This window comes from Polypterus senegalus, chromosome 12 (assembly GCF_016835505.1).
Source record: "Polypterus senegalus isolate Bchr_013 chromosome 12, ASM1683550v1, whole genome shotgun sequence".
Lineage (NCBI taxonomy): Eukaryota > Metazoa > Chordata > Cladistia > Polypteriformes > Polypteridae > Polypterus > Polypterus senegalus.
This window is the reverse complement of record NC_053165.1, coordinates 100,204,656-100,221,711: the sequence shown is the minus strand read 5'-3', so window position 1 is coordinate 100,221,711 and position 17,056 is coordinate 100,204,656.

Here is a 17,056-nt window from a genome sequence, read left to right as displayed (position 1 = left end):
TTTCAAACTTTCCAACCTAAGCTGACCCTCTAATGTACTCATTTCTAATCATGACCATCCTCGTCACACCCAATGCAAATCTTACAATCTTTAACTCTGCCACTTCCAGCTCTGTCTCCTGCTTTCTGGTCAGTGCCACCGTCTCCAACCCATATAACAAAGCTGGTCTCACTACCGTCCTGTAGACCTTCCCTTTCACTCTTGCTGATATCTGTCTGTCACAGATTACTCCTGACACTCTTTTCCACCCATTCCACCCTGCCTGCACTCTCTTTTTCACTTCTCTTCCACAATCCCGAATACTCTGCACTGTTGAACCCAAGTATTTAAACTCATCCAAACTTCACCATTTTAAACTATTTAAACTTCACCAACTCTACTCCCTGCATCCTCACCATTCCACTGACCTCCCTCTCATTTACACACATGTATCCTGTCTTGTTCCTACTGACCTTCATTCCTCTCCTCTCTAGAGCATATCTCCACCTCTCCAGGGCCTCCTCAACCTGCTCGCTACTATCAGTACAGATCACAATGTCACTCTTCTGTTTCTTTTTCCGGTTTCTTTGTGGTGGCGGCCTGCGCCACCACCACCTACTCAGAGCATCATGATGCACCAACATTTGATGGACTGAAAGCCAGAAGTCTACGTGACCATCATCATCAGGTCCTTCCATGAAAACCCTAAATACAAAGAGGACTGTTTGACTTATGTTAGGTAGATTGCCCAGAGGGGACTGGGCGGTCTCGTGGTCTGGAACCCCTACAGATTTTATTTTTTCTCCAGCCTTTGGAGTTTTTTTGTTTTTCTGTCCACCCTGGCCATCGGACCTTACTCTTATTCTATGTTAATTAATGTTGACTTATGTTTATTTTTTATTGTGTCTTCTATTTTTCTATTCATTTTGTAAAGCACTTTGAGCTACATTTTTTTGTACGAATATGTGCTATATAAATAAATGTTGATTGATTGATTGATCAGCAATTATTATTATTAATAATAGTACAGGGTGAGGCAGAAAGGACGGACGTTTTTTACAAAATCACAAAATTGTTAATTTTTTCTTACAAAGAAATTTATTGAAAGATTTGAATTCATATTGAAATAGCATTTGACAATTTGTAGGAATGGAAATGCAGGTCTAAATGCAAAATACGCCTTACCGAACGATTACTGAGGCCAAGTTCATAAGAATGCTTCCGAGCAGATCGACTTGGACTGTGCAGCAGGGCTAGTCGTACGCTTTCCACATTTTCAGGGGTATGTGCCGTTCGCGTAGCCCCCGGTGGTCTTTAGTTCATTATTGTACCTCGCTTTAACCCAGCATAGGATAGTGTTATGAGCGGGAACAGCTTTATTTCTGTGGATATTGAAAAATGCTAAGACTTTGCGAACCTAACGCCACCTACCGCACATCTGTCACTCCACCTAGTGGTGAGTTCTAGCCATTTCAAAGATGTTCGTCCTTTCTGCCTCACCCTGTATAAGTATTATTATTAATAGTATAATAGTATTATTAAATCAGCTATATATCTATCTATTTTCTGAACCTGCAGTACAGGATCTTCAGGAACCATAGCTTATCCTAGGAGGTTTGGCTACACAGTAGGAACAAATCCTAAAAGGGATGCCAGTCTGTTCCAGGTGACACTCACACACACCCTCACAACCACAAATACAGATCCAATGTAGAGCTACTAATCAACATCACACACATTTTTTTCAGATGTGGAAGGAAACCAGAACACCTGCGGGAAGCCCACCAGGGCACGGAGAGAATGTGCAAAATTCAACCAGACTGGGAATCTAAAGTAGCTTCCTGAGCTACAACATGACAGAGCCATCCCTAAAGAGTTCCATAATTAATCTTTCTACTAAATCTCATTAAAACAGCCATGTCACATAAACACACTTTTTGAAAACTTCCTTCACTTGCGGCACTCCAGTCACATTCTTTACTTCCAATTTTCTCAAATGCAGAACATTTCTCTCAGCAAGAAGTCCACCCAGTATACTCTGTTCATAAATGCCTGCCAGTCTCCTTTTCAATCAAAAGCGTGGAGCAGCAAATTCCAAGCACCTTTACTCTGGCCTGAACTTGCCATTGACAGTTCTCTTTGGTTACAGTGGCTGCCCAAGAGTTCAAGTTACCGTTCCAATTTATATTGTATAAGACATTGTTTGGGTTGGCGTATATAATAGACAGGCAACAATTGGTCATCTTTGTGCTACAGAAAGCTTTGTGCGCAGTGACAAGGCAATTGTCCTGTCTGAACGAAGGGGTCATTAGTAACTGGCTTTTTGTTGCTGTTGATTCACATGGAGCTAATGTATTACTTATAAACCACATGGTGATGCAGGAAATTAAATTGGATCAAATATATTTTTTCTTATTAAATATATATAGGGGAAATATAATGGGGTCCTGACTCTGCTTTACAGCCAGAGACTATTTTAAGCAATGGGACCTGTGGCAGCATGCAGTAGTATTTTTACTTAATAGATTTTAGTGCTGAAAATTATTTTTGTTTCCACACAGAGGATGCATTATGATGAACAGGCACGGAATTGAATAATCAATAATAAAAAAACGACAGTTTTTGTAAGCTCTTTAATAAAAGGTTATACCTTTAATATCAGGTCCAATACACTGAACTTGGTTTAAACTCATCATATCACTTAAAGTTTTTTCCCCACATATCTACATTTTCTTATTATATATAACAAGTCATTATTAAATTATATCACATATAATACTGTACAAAAGCAAAGATATAGTAAAATATATATTACAGAATAAAATAAATGCATTGAAATCTTAAATGAAAATGGCATTTTGAATATGCCAAAACCATTCAAAGTCATAACACATCTTGTAGTAATGGATCAGGGATTCAACTTACTGAGTGAAGCTGCAGATCTAAATTGGGCTTCATTGCACAGCGTGATATTACAACAGTGAAAAACCAAATAACAATGCTGTTTTAACACTTTCACTCTTGTTTGGAATATTTATTCATCTATCCATTCTATAACATATATAACCTGTTAAGAGTTACTGGGTGCAGAAATGGCAACATCAGGTGTTAGGCATGCAAACCATGGATGGGGTGCCGGTCTACTATAGGGCACATTTACAGTATGCCCCATATGATCAAGGGCAACTTTAAATCACTAGTCATTCTAATTTACATGTCTTCTCTTATACTTATTTTATTTTTTTCCTTCCTATATTTTCTCTTTTACGTTGGTGTGTTTATTAAAGTAAAAAGGGTGATCATTTTTTCATGCATCTTATAAAACTGTGGTTGACTGCTCTTCTATCTTATGACTTTACTTGCCAGTCACACTGACTCTGCTCACTAGAAGGTCTAGTTGTTCAAATAAACCAAAAAAAAAAAATTTCCAAGCAGTACAAATAAAAGAATGTGCTCCACAATACTGCAATTTTCTGTTGTTAGCGTGAACATTCCCAAACTCATTTAAACCATTTCTGGGTTGCAGGGAGAACGAGTCTATCCCAGCACATTGGAGGCAAGGTAAAAATCAGACCTGGACAAAATGCCAGTCATTTGAAGGGCCTGTTAATTCACACACTCACACTCGAATAGGTAGCCAGTTTGGTTTGCCAATTAACCTCCCTGCATGTGTTTGGGGATAAGTGAGGAAAACTGGAGTAACCAGAGAAAAACCTACTCAAACAAAAATAGAACTGAAGAAACTGAAAATGGACAGTGACTGGGCATGGGATTCAAATCTACGATGCTGGATCTGCAAGGCAGCAACACGAACCACTGAGGCATCTTCTGTTATCTCTCTCCTAAATGCAATACTTACAAGGGATGTTCAAAACATCTCCGCACTTTTATATTTTCGTTGGAAACTGTGAAGGCGGGAAGAGTAGTAATTGGTCGCGTCTGAGGGTGTCACGTGACTGGGACAACTGCATCGCAAACGAAGGTGACTATGTAGAAAAGTGGTGTCATTTGTTTTTGAAATTCTTAATAAATAGAGTAGAAAAAAAGTGCGGAAACTTTTTGAGCGTCCCTCGTAGTACATTTTGTGAATTAAATAGCAGCTCAAAGACAGTAATAAAATAAATGCATCCATTATCCAACCCGCTACATCCTAACTACAGAGTCACGGGGGTCTGCTGGAGTCAATCCCAGCCAACACAGGGCGCAAGGCAGGAAACAAACCCCGGGCAGGGCACCAGCCCACCGCAGGGCACACACACACACACACACTAGGGACAGTTTAGAAACGCCAATGCACCTAACCTGCATGTCTGATGGACTGTGGAAGGAAACTGGAGTACCAGGAGGAGACCCACGCAGACATGGTGAGAACATGCAAACTCCACTCAGGGAGGACCCGGGAAGCAAACCCGGGTCTCCTAACTGCGAGGCAGCAGCGCTACCCACTGTGCCACCCGTGCCACCCATAATAAAATAAAGTATTTTTACAACCATACCATACCATTCAACTGTTTAATCATAAAATATACAGTCTATTAATCTATCATATTAAAAAAGCTTCAAAACAAAATTATATGAGAATAAAAAAATTGCAGCATCTACCATACCGTACATAAATTGGTTTAACATTTAAAACAAATTTGTCCATTTGTGGCTCACAGTAAAATAGAGACATTCACAGAGGTTGTCTGTCTGGCAATAATTACTGGGCACAAAAGGACCTGAAAGTCAAAATGACCTGAATATCAAGGAGAATGGTAATGCACTTGTTTCTACTGCAGTTCAAATTAAAGGGTTTTCAGTAGATGTTAAGAGAAAATGGACACATTAGGAATGTGCACATATATATTAATATGTTAAATATAAAATGTCTGAACACACACACACACACACACACATATATATATATATATATATATATATATATATATATATATATATATATATATATATATATATATATATATATATATATATATATATATATATAGTCCTGCCGTGGGTTGGCACCCTGCCCGGGATTGGTTCCTGCCTTGTGCCCTGTGTTGGCTGGGATTGGCTCCAGCAGACCCCGTGACCCTGTGTTCGGATTCAGTGGGTTGGACAATGGATGGATGGATATATATATATATATATATATATATATATTACGCAAAACCCATTTTTAGGACAAACTAGTTCAGACTAGGCTGAAATCAATGTAGATTCAAAGTTTCAGGGACTATATCTCCACATCACTATTTTCTTTTCTTTAAATATGTCTGAAACTTATTGAACACATATTGAATACAATAATTTGGCTTGCAATCACACTTTTCTCTGCAGTATAAACTAGTTTGGCCAATTCAAAACTTACACTGATTTTAGGATAATCTATTTTGGACTAAGCCAAACCGATTCATCATATCGAGCTTCAGACAGACTATCTTGGCCTAATCTGATCTACTTTGTCCTAAAATTGGGTTTGGGCTGTAAGATATATATTCAGTCATGGTAAATAGTAATAACCCTCCATGGGAACTGTTGACTTTTTAAACATATTTGAATAGGCAAACCTTATCACTTCATGCAAACAGTGCCAACAGATAAAAGTGATATATTTAAATAAATTACCTAAAAAGACAATACATTGACATGGTGTATTTATTCTCATAATTTAGATGAAAATAAGTATACTGCCAAATACCTCACCACTTCAAATTCATCACATTAGAATCAGGTGTTCCAGGTTAGGTGACCATGATAAAAACCTCCTTAGGGGCATGCAGGCCTAACCTGTCCACTTTAAACCACAGGTATCAAGTGTCTGGTGTATTCTTTGCATTTGACATGTGTGGTGTCACATCATACCAAAATCAAAATAGCTCTTTAAGGCACTCAGAATGAAGGATGTGGATACTTATAAGTCTGGCAAGGGATTTAAGAAGATTATCAATATTTTTTAAACCAATCACTCAACTATACAGTAATCCCTCCTCGATCACGGGGGTTGCGTTCCAGACCCCCCGCGATAGGTGAAAATCTGCGAAGTAGAAACCATATGTTTGTATAGTTATTTTTATATATTTTAAGCCCTTATAAACTCTCCCACACTGTTAACATTAGAGCCATCTAGACATCACATAACACCCTTTAGTCAAAAGTTTAAACTGTGCTCCATGACAAGACAGAGATGACAGTTCTTTCTCACAATTAAAAGAATGCGAATATATCTTCCTCTTGAAAGAATGCGTGTCAGGAGCAGAGAATGTCAGAGAGAGAGAGATGGCGAGAGAAAAGCAAACAATCAAAAAATCAATAGGTGCTGTTGGGCTTTTAAGTATGCGCACCGCAATAAAGTGGCCGTAAAAGAAGGGAGCATTTTTAGAGGAGCGTCCGTATCTTCTAAGCAAACAGCCTCTGTGCAAACAGCCCCTCTGCTCACACCCGCTCCGTCAGGCGCAGAGAATGTCAGAGAGAGTGAGAGAGGCAGAGACAAGCAAACAATCAAGCACCGCGCGGAAAGCATATCTTATATCATTGAGGAGTTTTATTTAATACGTAATACGTGCTCTGATTGGGTAACTTCTAAGCCATCCACCAATAGCGTCCCTTGTATGAAATCAACTGGGCAAACAAACTGAGGAAGCATGTACCATAAATTAAAAGACCCATTGTCCGCAGAAATCCGCGAACCAGCAAAAAATCCGTGATATATATTTAGATATGCTTACATTTAAAATCCGCGATAGAGTGAAGCCGCGAAAGTCGAAGAGCGATATAGCGAGGGATCACTATAAGGCAAATCATCAACAAGGGGTATAGATTTCAAATGACAGCTAATTTGTCTGGAAGTGGCTGGCCCAGCCCAAAAGATAACCATCTGATACTAAAAGAAGTATCAAAGAACCCCAAAATTTCAGTGTGGGATCTGCATATAACTCTTATAAAAGTTGGTGTCAAAGCACAAGCACCTACAATCAGAATGAAGTTCCACGAATTTGACCAGCGTGTGCAGTGTGCCAGGAGAAAGCCTTTGCTTTTGCTGTTCAAAACATTAGAGCAAGAATGCAGTTTGCTATTGGATATATAGGCCTTCTGGAACAATGTGCTCTGGACAGTTGAATCAAAGATAGAATTGTCTGGCCACAGTCAAGGAAGACATATTTGGTCCTAACCAAAGACAGCATTTCAGAAGAAGAAACTTATACCAGCTGTGAAACAAGCTGATAAAAATGTTATGGTTTGGGGTCATTTTGCTGCCTCAGAGTCTGGGTAGCTTGCAGAAATTGAGCCAACTATTTATTTTGCATGATACCGAAGTGTGCTTGAGGAGAATGTGAAGCCCTCTGTCCTAATCTGATGTTGAACCTGAAACGGACCTTTCAACATGATAATGATCTGAAGTACACTATCAAATAAAACAAGGAATGGCTCAGAAAGATGAAATGGAGGATTATGGACTGGCCTAATCAAAGCCTGCATATGAATTCCATTGAGATGTTTTGGGGAATTTAAAATGGGAAGAAAAAATAAGAAACTTTACAAATATCTTGTAAGTGAAGAAAATCTATATGGAAGAGTGGCAACAATTTTTACCAAGTCGATGTCAGGAGACAGGTGGGCAGTTATGTAAAACGCAAACAAGTCATTTTTACTAAAAGGAGCAATGTCAGCTTCTGATGCCAAAGGTGTACTTGCTTTTTTCTCATTAGACCATTATATCGATTGTGTGTGTTTTTTTAAGTGTATTACCTTTACCTGTAGGCATTATTTACATTAAGATCTACTGTTTGCCTGTTCAGATATGTTGAAAAATTACTTACTTTTTCACTTGAATGTATGTTGTAAAGGAAGGAGGAATGGACTAGCTTCGCACTGAGGATATATGGTTCCTTGTCTTGGTGAAGGATCCATGTAGTGGACAGATGGCATCGATGGACAGATGTCCCAATAGGGATGAAGGGTGTTTCCATTTCTGGACAGGACTATGAAATGGAAGGGCTGGGGGAGACCGTCTATCAGGGCTGTATGCAACCCCCATAGTCCTGGGAAAGGGAAGAGCATTCGTTCATCGATGTCCTCTGATCACTATGTGGTTTCTTTGACCAGGCCGGAACCATCCATCCTGATCGGGACGCCGGTCCATCTCTGCCTTATTTTACAATATACAGTATATGGTTTTCAAAAATTCAAAGTCTGTGCTCAAAGATTCAGGGACTATTTCTCCACATCACTATTTTCTTTTCTTTAAATATGTATGAAATTTATTGAATACATTTATAACATTCTGTATGGATAACATCCCCAAAAAATACATTTTTGGTTGTACTCTCTGATAACATTCCTAGAATATACTTGGCACAGATACTGTAAAATGTACATTTTTCACAGTCTTATGGAACATTTTCATTATTTATTCCTGGAAAAGCTATTTCATATTACAAACAGCCGGCTTCTTATATTTTTATTAAAATACAGCAGTGTTGCTTAAGTTACTTATTCTCTTGGAAGCAATATACAATATTGCAGACTCTTTGAGAAACACAGTAGTAAAATTTAATGCCAAACATAAAATGCACAAAAGATTAATTTTAGGAAAAGACTTAAAACCTTAACACAAAATAAAAATACATAATTGAAGCAGTCCCTCAAAAGACTTACACATTTGCAATAATTCTTAACATTTTTCAGTTCTGAACATAAGCTAATTGAATATTTGTAATAATTTTAATTCATTCATGTCATCCTTAGAATCCTCTCCTGATAGATAGATAGATAGATAGATAGATAGATAGATAGATAGATAGATAGATAGATAGATAGTAGAGTGTACTATATAATAGATAGATAGATAGATAGATAGATAGATAGATAGATAGATAGATAGATAGATAGATAGATAGATAGATAGGCCTATGCTTATAGAAAATTCCAGTTAAATAGAATATTCCTAATAATGACAAATGCTGTTCCAATCACAAAATACAATAGCATCGGGTTTGTGCACAGGATGGCAGGACCACATCGGTTTTTAAGAGGGTCATTCCTGACTCTAGAAATTGTTAAAGACATTACCCTACAAGGTAAGTTACACGGGAGCTTAAAATCTTCTTCTTGTCCATATTCCAGTGAAACCTGGACGTGACAAGTGAGCAGGAAAAGAATTTGCATGGCAGGTGGTAATTAGGCCAGAGACAGAACAGGGAGTTGCAGAAGTTGAGTGGAAAGAATAAATGCTACTGTGTGATACCTAAAGCTGCGACAATGTGTTAGACATTACCAGACAGAGACGGGTATGATACCTGTTAAGGACGGCCCAGCAAGCAAAAATTGTTTTTATTTTCCGTTTGTTTAATTTTATTCTTTGCTTTTGCTTTTCCTTTTGTTGATCCTGTTTTTGGTGCCCTTTGTCATACTTGTCATTTATTCTGGATCTGGGGATGGCTCAGAAGACCCCTTATTTTACAGAGTAGATAGACAATGACATTTAAAATAAGAATATACTGCTTGTATTTCATAAAATAATCAGTTATTTTTAAACCTTGCAATCTAATGCTGCAATTTCAGTTATACAGAGATATTTATATCCTTAATAACTCTGACTGTGTGGCCAGCCATAGCTCTAAATCCATCATTACATTTGCTGATGATCGCATCGCCATAGGCCTGACCACCAACAGTGATGAGACAGCTTACAGAGGAGAGATTTACTTTCTGACACAGTGGTGCCAGGATAACAATCTCACCGGTAATGTCAGCTAAACCAAAGAACTGGTTATAGACTTCAGGAAGAAAAGTGGACCACATTGCCATGTGCCTCAGAGGGGATGCTGCTGAAAGAGCAAGCAGCTCTAAATTTCTTGCAGTGACCATCGCTGATGAACTGAAATGAGCACTATATACATTTAGCTATTTTCAAGAAGGTTCACCAATGCCTTTACTTCCTCAGTTCCGATGTCTCCATTTTCCCTTAAGTCTACAGGCGCATAGTGAATAAGTGTCACTGATAATACATAACGTCCAGGATTGAGGCAGCTCTGACACACTACCAAGAAGGGCTGGTTTGAAACAATTCAACTGGTTCCCTGCTACTACTGAGCTGTCTTTGCCAGAATGGATACATTAATAATGTTTAGAAGTGACTAATATTGAATGAGCAGAGGTTTGTAATTCTTACCATATCATTATTACAGACAAGAGCTGGAACTAAAGACAGTTGGTGGTGTTGGTTATGTTGTTGATCAGATGGCTCTGTGTTGGCCAAGTAAGGCTTTTGCTCACACTGTACTCTTTACTCCTGTTATACACTTACTGTACATAACCGATTGATGATGTAGTTTTTACCTTGACTATCAGCATGATCAGTTATTTTGAGAATGCTAACCTGATTTAATGGTGTCTAGTTGACCATTACAGATTTTATAAAACTGCATAGTCAAAGATTAAACAACAATTTTTATTTCCTTTATAGTAAAAACACCAGTTTTTCAATATGAAGACATTCAGATATCTGCATTGGCTTTCACGGGAACCGAAATTTTGCAGAAGTGCTAAGGTTATGATTGGCTCTTTAGGTTTACGTTTTCTGAAAACTTTACCAGTTTGTTTCTGTGCCACCTGTGTCCATCAGTCAGTCTAGTCCATGTGTGCCACTGAATTCTTTTTCATTGTATTAGAGTATGGTGAAGTATAGATCAATATGAGCTACAGTAATGTTAAATTATGAATCATTTATTGTTTTTCATGGTGACATCAAAACCATTGCTTTAGGGTTTTCATCTGCCGAATATAATCCTTTTGAAAATGTGACTCCATTTACCACAATTACTTCTTGGCATATTAAATGCAGAGATGTCTGCTGATGGCCACTGCAGTTGAAGCAAACTGTGCTCTGTATTGAAAATACTTTCTATGTTTCATTTTTTTATTGCTCCCATCAGATTGGTCATTGAATATGTAAATACTAAGTGCATTCTCCAGCATAAATGTTTTTTCACAGCGGCTATCTGCTATATAGGCTATCAATGTGTGTGCCACATGCCAAGCCATCTCTAAACATTGGTCAGTGAGAGGACCAAATACACAATTTGTTGTTTTCAGACTGGCAACATGGGGTGAAATTTATGTTTATGGTTTGTGATTTGCCACTCTGAAAAGGTACGTGTTGTTACATCTTTTGTAAATAAGCCAATTTGTTGAAATTATACAATGAAGCTCTCAAGGTGCTGGTTGCCTTGTCTTTCCTGGAAAATGAAAGTCTATTTTTACCTTCTCCATCTAGCAGCACGTTAGCCTAACTTTTTTATTTCCAGTTAAATAAACAAGACATTTAACAGTCATCTCACTCCAGCTGTCAATAATATTTTCACGGAAAATGATTAGGCCTCTTTTCCAGAGTCCCTCATGTTATAGCTTCCCACTTCAGTTCGGATTATAGCGATCTGGCATGAATATAATAGCACATATTTCAGTAAGTAAAGAATTACATTCTGCAGGCAAACTGGCTTATATATACCATACAATTAAATAATGTGTGCACATTTAACAAATATATTAATTAACCTCTGCGGTGGGCTGGCACCCTGCCCAGGGTTTGTTTCCTGCCTTGCACCCTGTGTTGGCTGGGATTGGCTCCAGCAGACCCCCATGACCCAGTAGTTAGAATATAGCAGATTGGATGATGGAGGTATGGATATTAATTAGCCTGAATTTTTTTATTCATTCTGTGTATATGTTTGGTCTTTTACTTGGAGTATACTTCTTTATACATTAAATGGCCAAAACCCGAAGTTCGGCCAGTTCTCGAATTGGCCGGCTGTTTCGCATTTTGGCCGTGAGGTGTGGCCAATGTCCGAATTACTTGAAATGACCAGCATATGTGCTACTTTGGCCGGCCATTTCGTGAAATGGCGAGAACTCCTGGCCAAAATTCGATGTGCTGATGTAAGACTGTCCACTCAAGGTGCAGAGATGCTTAAAAACTTTCAGATGCAGATTCAGAAGTGAGTTTTCCATTCAGCATGAGAAACTGCTCAAGTCGGGTTTTGTTCAGAAAGCGGACGCCACTTGATATGCCTTCCCCTTGCCCAAACACTAACCTTAAGGTCAATAAAATAGGTCCCTGATGTTAAGTCACTATTTTAGGACTAAAATGATAACAGAAATGTGACACCTACTTATATACCTAATCTTAATTATTGTGAAACAACCAAGTGTCGTCTGCTTTCTGAATAAGAGCCGCCAAGGCTACACTTGATGCAATTGCACTACTAAGTGTGCAACAAATCGCTGCTCATGCCTTTTTCTTCCGACTTTGGCCAATCGCCCCTTGCCATTTCGCAAACTGGCTGGACAAATCCCAAAATCAAGGAAAAGATCAGACATTGGCCAGTCAATTTACAGGGACATTGGCCATTTCCCGATTTGGCCGGACACTTCCCCATTTGGCCGATTTCGGGTTTTGGCCATACCATATATAATACGCTACCATGGCTGTTCATTTGTCTGTCCAGGATTTTAAATTACATGTAGCTCGCAAACCATTTAATCTATTGACTTGAAATGTGGTACACATATACTACGTGACATCTACTATCCACTTTCGGGATGATGATTGACCTCCAAGGTTATTCCTCTTTTTATTTTTATTTTATTTTATTGTAGAATCAGCACTCGGCAGTGGCCAGCAAGGCGGCCATGCTGCACATGCATACGGGCGCCGTTCTCATTCCCTACCATCTTTGCTGTCACTTCTCCTACCTCTTCATATCTTAAATCATTCTTGAGGCAGATTGAAGACTTAAGTGACAGCTTAAGTGAAAAATTAAGGAAAATGTACTAAGTAATTGCAACACAAACACTAACTTAATCAGTTTTAATGCGAAAACATGCCGATGAAAGAAGAGAAGAAGCGGGCCGCTAGGGTGGAGAAAACAAGAGCTGCTCAGGAAGCAGCAAGCGCATCAGCCTCTGAGCAAACGAATGCTAAACAGAGACAGAGAAATAGGATGAAAACTATGAATGCTCAAGTCAAGTGTATTCACTGCATGTTATCGTGCAGTGTGCCATTACTGGTGTAAAATATTTAAAAGAAGCTAAAATCATCAAGTCCTTACATTCATTTATTGATGGATTGTATTGATTCATTTATTACAAAATCCCCTTAGCCCCATTCAGGTTCATGGCAATGGGAACCTGCCTAGGTGACATCCTATGTAAAGCACCAAGCAGCCCTTGGTAGGGTATCAGTTCCCAATATTTTGGCAAACCAAGGGAAAATTTTAAAAATTTTATTCAAGTGAGCATATTATTTTTCTTTAGTTGTTTTATTTAGCTAATTTGCACTTGATCATTCTGATATACACCTTAGAAGGCTCACTGCCTTCCTTCAAATCCCTCTTTCCAAGGCCTACTGCATTTCTCAGAAGAACTGTGGTTATTTAAAAAGATCTTTTTGTTAAGCACTAGACTGAGGTAATCAGTAGAAGAGAGACAGAAGACCTCCTGTCAAGGTAAGAAATTGGTTTATTATTGCAGAGATGGAACCTCAGTGGTGGGAAAAACACCTAAGGAGGTGGTAACAAAAGCCCCAGACTAAGGTAATACAGTCAAAAACACCAATGGAGCTCCTTAATATTCCAGTCTTATGCTTTGTGTCATTCCTCAAGCATTGCCTTAGAATTATGACACAGGCTGACAGTCGCACTACAGTAGAATTTATCTTCTGTGCTTAGTGGCTTTTTTCCAATACATTTTTCCACACAGAATGTTTTCAAAAAGCAATTCCAAAATCATATCATTTCCAATTATACTTAGCTCATGCAGTCACTCCCTACGTGGATTTAATTTTTCATTATTCAGCCACTACGCAAGTCTATATTTAATTTCCTTTCCTGACCCTGTATTAATCCAGTGATTTTTTGAACCTCTTAACCTGGTAACATAATATATTTTTTTCTTATCCGATATAAGAAATAATTTTTCCTTCTTGGATAAAAAGTGTTCTAAGGTTATTTGTTTCAATTACAACATAACATTTATGGTAAATCCTTAAACATGTATATATTCTATTTACAATTATGCTTAAAGTACAGTTATGAGGATCATTAAACATGTTACTGTAAAAACAAAAGCAAAAACAAACACAAAAAACACATTAAAAAAATACAGAAATGAAACCAACAAGAAGACTACAACTACTTTTTGTGCCAAATATCCTCATGGACAGTTTCCATGCACAAATCTCCTCAGGCATTCATCGATCAGAAATACAAAACCACTTGACAAGGGTATTAGCACTTTGTGGTGAACTTCTGATGAATGGTTTCATTTCTCAAAAAAGGTGTAAATGTGTAAGTTTACTTGTAAGAAACTATGGATAGGAAGTGTAGCATTGTTCATAATGGTGCTCAGTTTTGATTTAATACTCTCCTTTGCTACAATCTCCAGGGGGTCCGGAGAATGTCCCATAACTGAGCCTGCCCTATTAATTGGCTTGTTGATTCAGTAGGCCTCTCTTGAAGTGATATCACCAGCCCAACACAATACAGTAGAAAATCGCACTGGTCATCGCAGAAATGTAGAAGATGTGAAGGATGTCACCTCCCACATTAAAGAAACATGGTCTCCTTAGGACAAAGAGGCTGCTCTGCCCTTTCTTATATAGTTCTCCTGTGTTTCAAGATCAGTCTAACCTCTCATTAATGTAGATCCCCAAGTGCTTGTAGGAGTGGACCACCTCTTCATCCACTCCTTGAATACTGACCAGACATAGAGGCTCTTTGGTGTCGGTGAAAGTCAATAACCACTTCCTTGGTTTTTGTGATATTAAGTTGCAGACAGTTATTTCTTTATCAAGAACAAACATCTCCACCTGACTCCTATATTCTGTCTCAGCCCCCTTATCAATACACCCCATAAGTGCAGAATCATCCGGGAATTTCTGTAAGTAACATGACCTGGTGTTATATTTGTAGTCAGAAGTCTACAGAGTGAAGAGAAAAGTTAAAGATGTATATATTATTATTATTATAAGTTCAGAATTTTTCACAATCATGGTAAACATAGCAAAAGTTAGACCTCTTATACAGTATCATTGAATGGTGCTGAGAAATTAGTTCACGCATTTGTTTCCAGTCGACTAGATTACTGTAATGCACTCCTCTCAGGACCACCCAAATAAGACATAAATCATTTGCAACAAGTGCAGAATGCAGTTGCTAGAATCCTGACTAGGAAAAGAAAATCCGAACACATCACCCCAGTTTTGATGTCACTACACTGGTTACCTGTGTCATTCAGAATTGACTTTAAAATACAGCTTATGGTTTACAAAGCCTTAAATAATCTCGCTCCATCTTATATATCTGAATGTCGGACACCTTATATTCTAAATTGTAACCTTAGATCCTCAAATGCGTCTCTACTTAGAATTCCAAGAGCTAAACTTAAAAGAAGTGGTGAGGCGGCCTTCTGCTGTTATGCACCTAAAATCTGGAATAGCCTGCCAATAGGAAGTCGCCAGGCTGATACAGTGGAGCACTTTAAAACACTGCTGAAAACACATTACTTTAACATGGCCTTCTCATAACTTCATTTTAATTTAATCCTGATACTCTGTATTTTCAATTAATTATCATAACTATTCATGGTGGCTCTAAAATCTGTACTAACCCCTACTCTCTCTTCTGTTTCTTTCCCAGTTTTCTGTGGTGATGACCTGTGCCACCACCACCTGATCAAAGCACCGTGATGTCCTACATTGATGGATTAAAAGCCAGAAGTCTACGTGACCATCATCATCAAGTCCTTCTGTGAGAACCCTAAATACAAAGTGGACTGTTTCATTTATGTGAGGTAGAATGCCCAGAGGGGACTGGGCGGTCTCATGGTCTGGAACCCCAGCAGATTTTATTTTTTCTCTCCAGCCGTCTGGAGTTTTTTTTTTTTTTGTGTCCTCCCTGGCCATCAGATATCACTCTTATTCTATGTTAATTAATGTTGTCTTATTTTAATTCTTACTTTATCTTTTTTTCTCTTTTCTTCATCATGTAAAGCACTTTGAGCTACATTATTTGTATGAAAGTGTGCTATATAAATAAATGTTGTTGTTGCTGTATATTGTACATTAAACTGGCATAAAAATTACGTTCTTTACAAGGCCGTCTTAACGCATGGGTAAACTGGTCAGTTGCCGGTGGGCTCCACGAGGATTGGGGCCCCATGCTAATCTATGTATGGTGTGACTTGCCGAGTGGGTGTGTAGGTAGTGGCCACAGTGCACTGCTTTGCCCAGGGCATGTAATACTGTAAAGATTGCCCTGGTTCTTTACCAAAGCATTTTTTATAAATTTAAAAATGTTTGTGCCTGCTCTTGAGGTTTAATATGAGGTTTAAAGGGTATCAGAGTAAATGTGAAAAAAAAAATGAAAAAGTACAGAATATATCCACTTTCAAGCCAAGAATGTTCTTTAGTATCAATCCATGTCTTGAGACAGTGTTTCCATGTCATTTTTAGGAAAAAAAGTAAATTTTTGAAAGAATGTGCCATTTTAAAAGATGTTTGACTGTGATCTTCACCTCATTGCCTGTCTCCTTCTGTTGCAACCATTCATCCACATGAAATGAATTTCTAAAGCTGATTTTGTAAATGCTGTAATTGTCATTTCTATTAATAGTGATTCAAGGGCTGGGGATGCAGCTTGTTTGCGTCAGGCTCCCTATTTAGATGTGTTTGTCTGCCAACATGTCTTCATATTTTTATATACATTTTTAATGTACAATATGTGTTTTCATCATGCTTGCTGATGAAGTTCAACATCTAGACTCATCAAGTTTAATATCAGACTTGGTGCAGTTTTACATTGTGAGCAGAGAAGAGCTGCTAGTTAAATTTTAAGCAGACGAGGCGACAACTTTGGTACTTCAGTAGCTTTGTGTGCTGCATACACCAGTAGGCTAGGGTATTGAAGAGACAATATTGTATTTTAGTTTATAATATTTAGTATCATGAAACAGTATATTTAGTCCTGGGTTATGGATTTTCTGTATGTGTGAGCCCACATAGATAAAGTCTGTGGTTTATTTTAGACTTGTT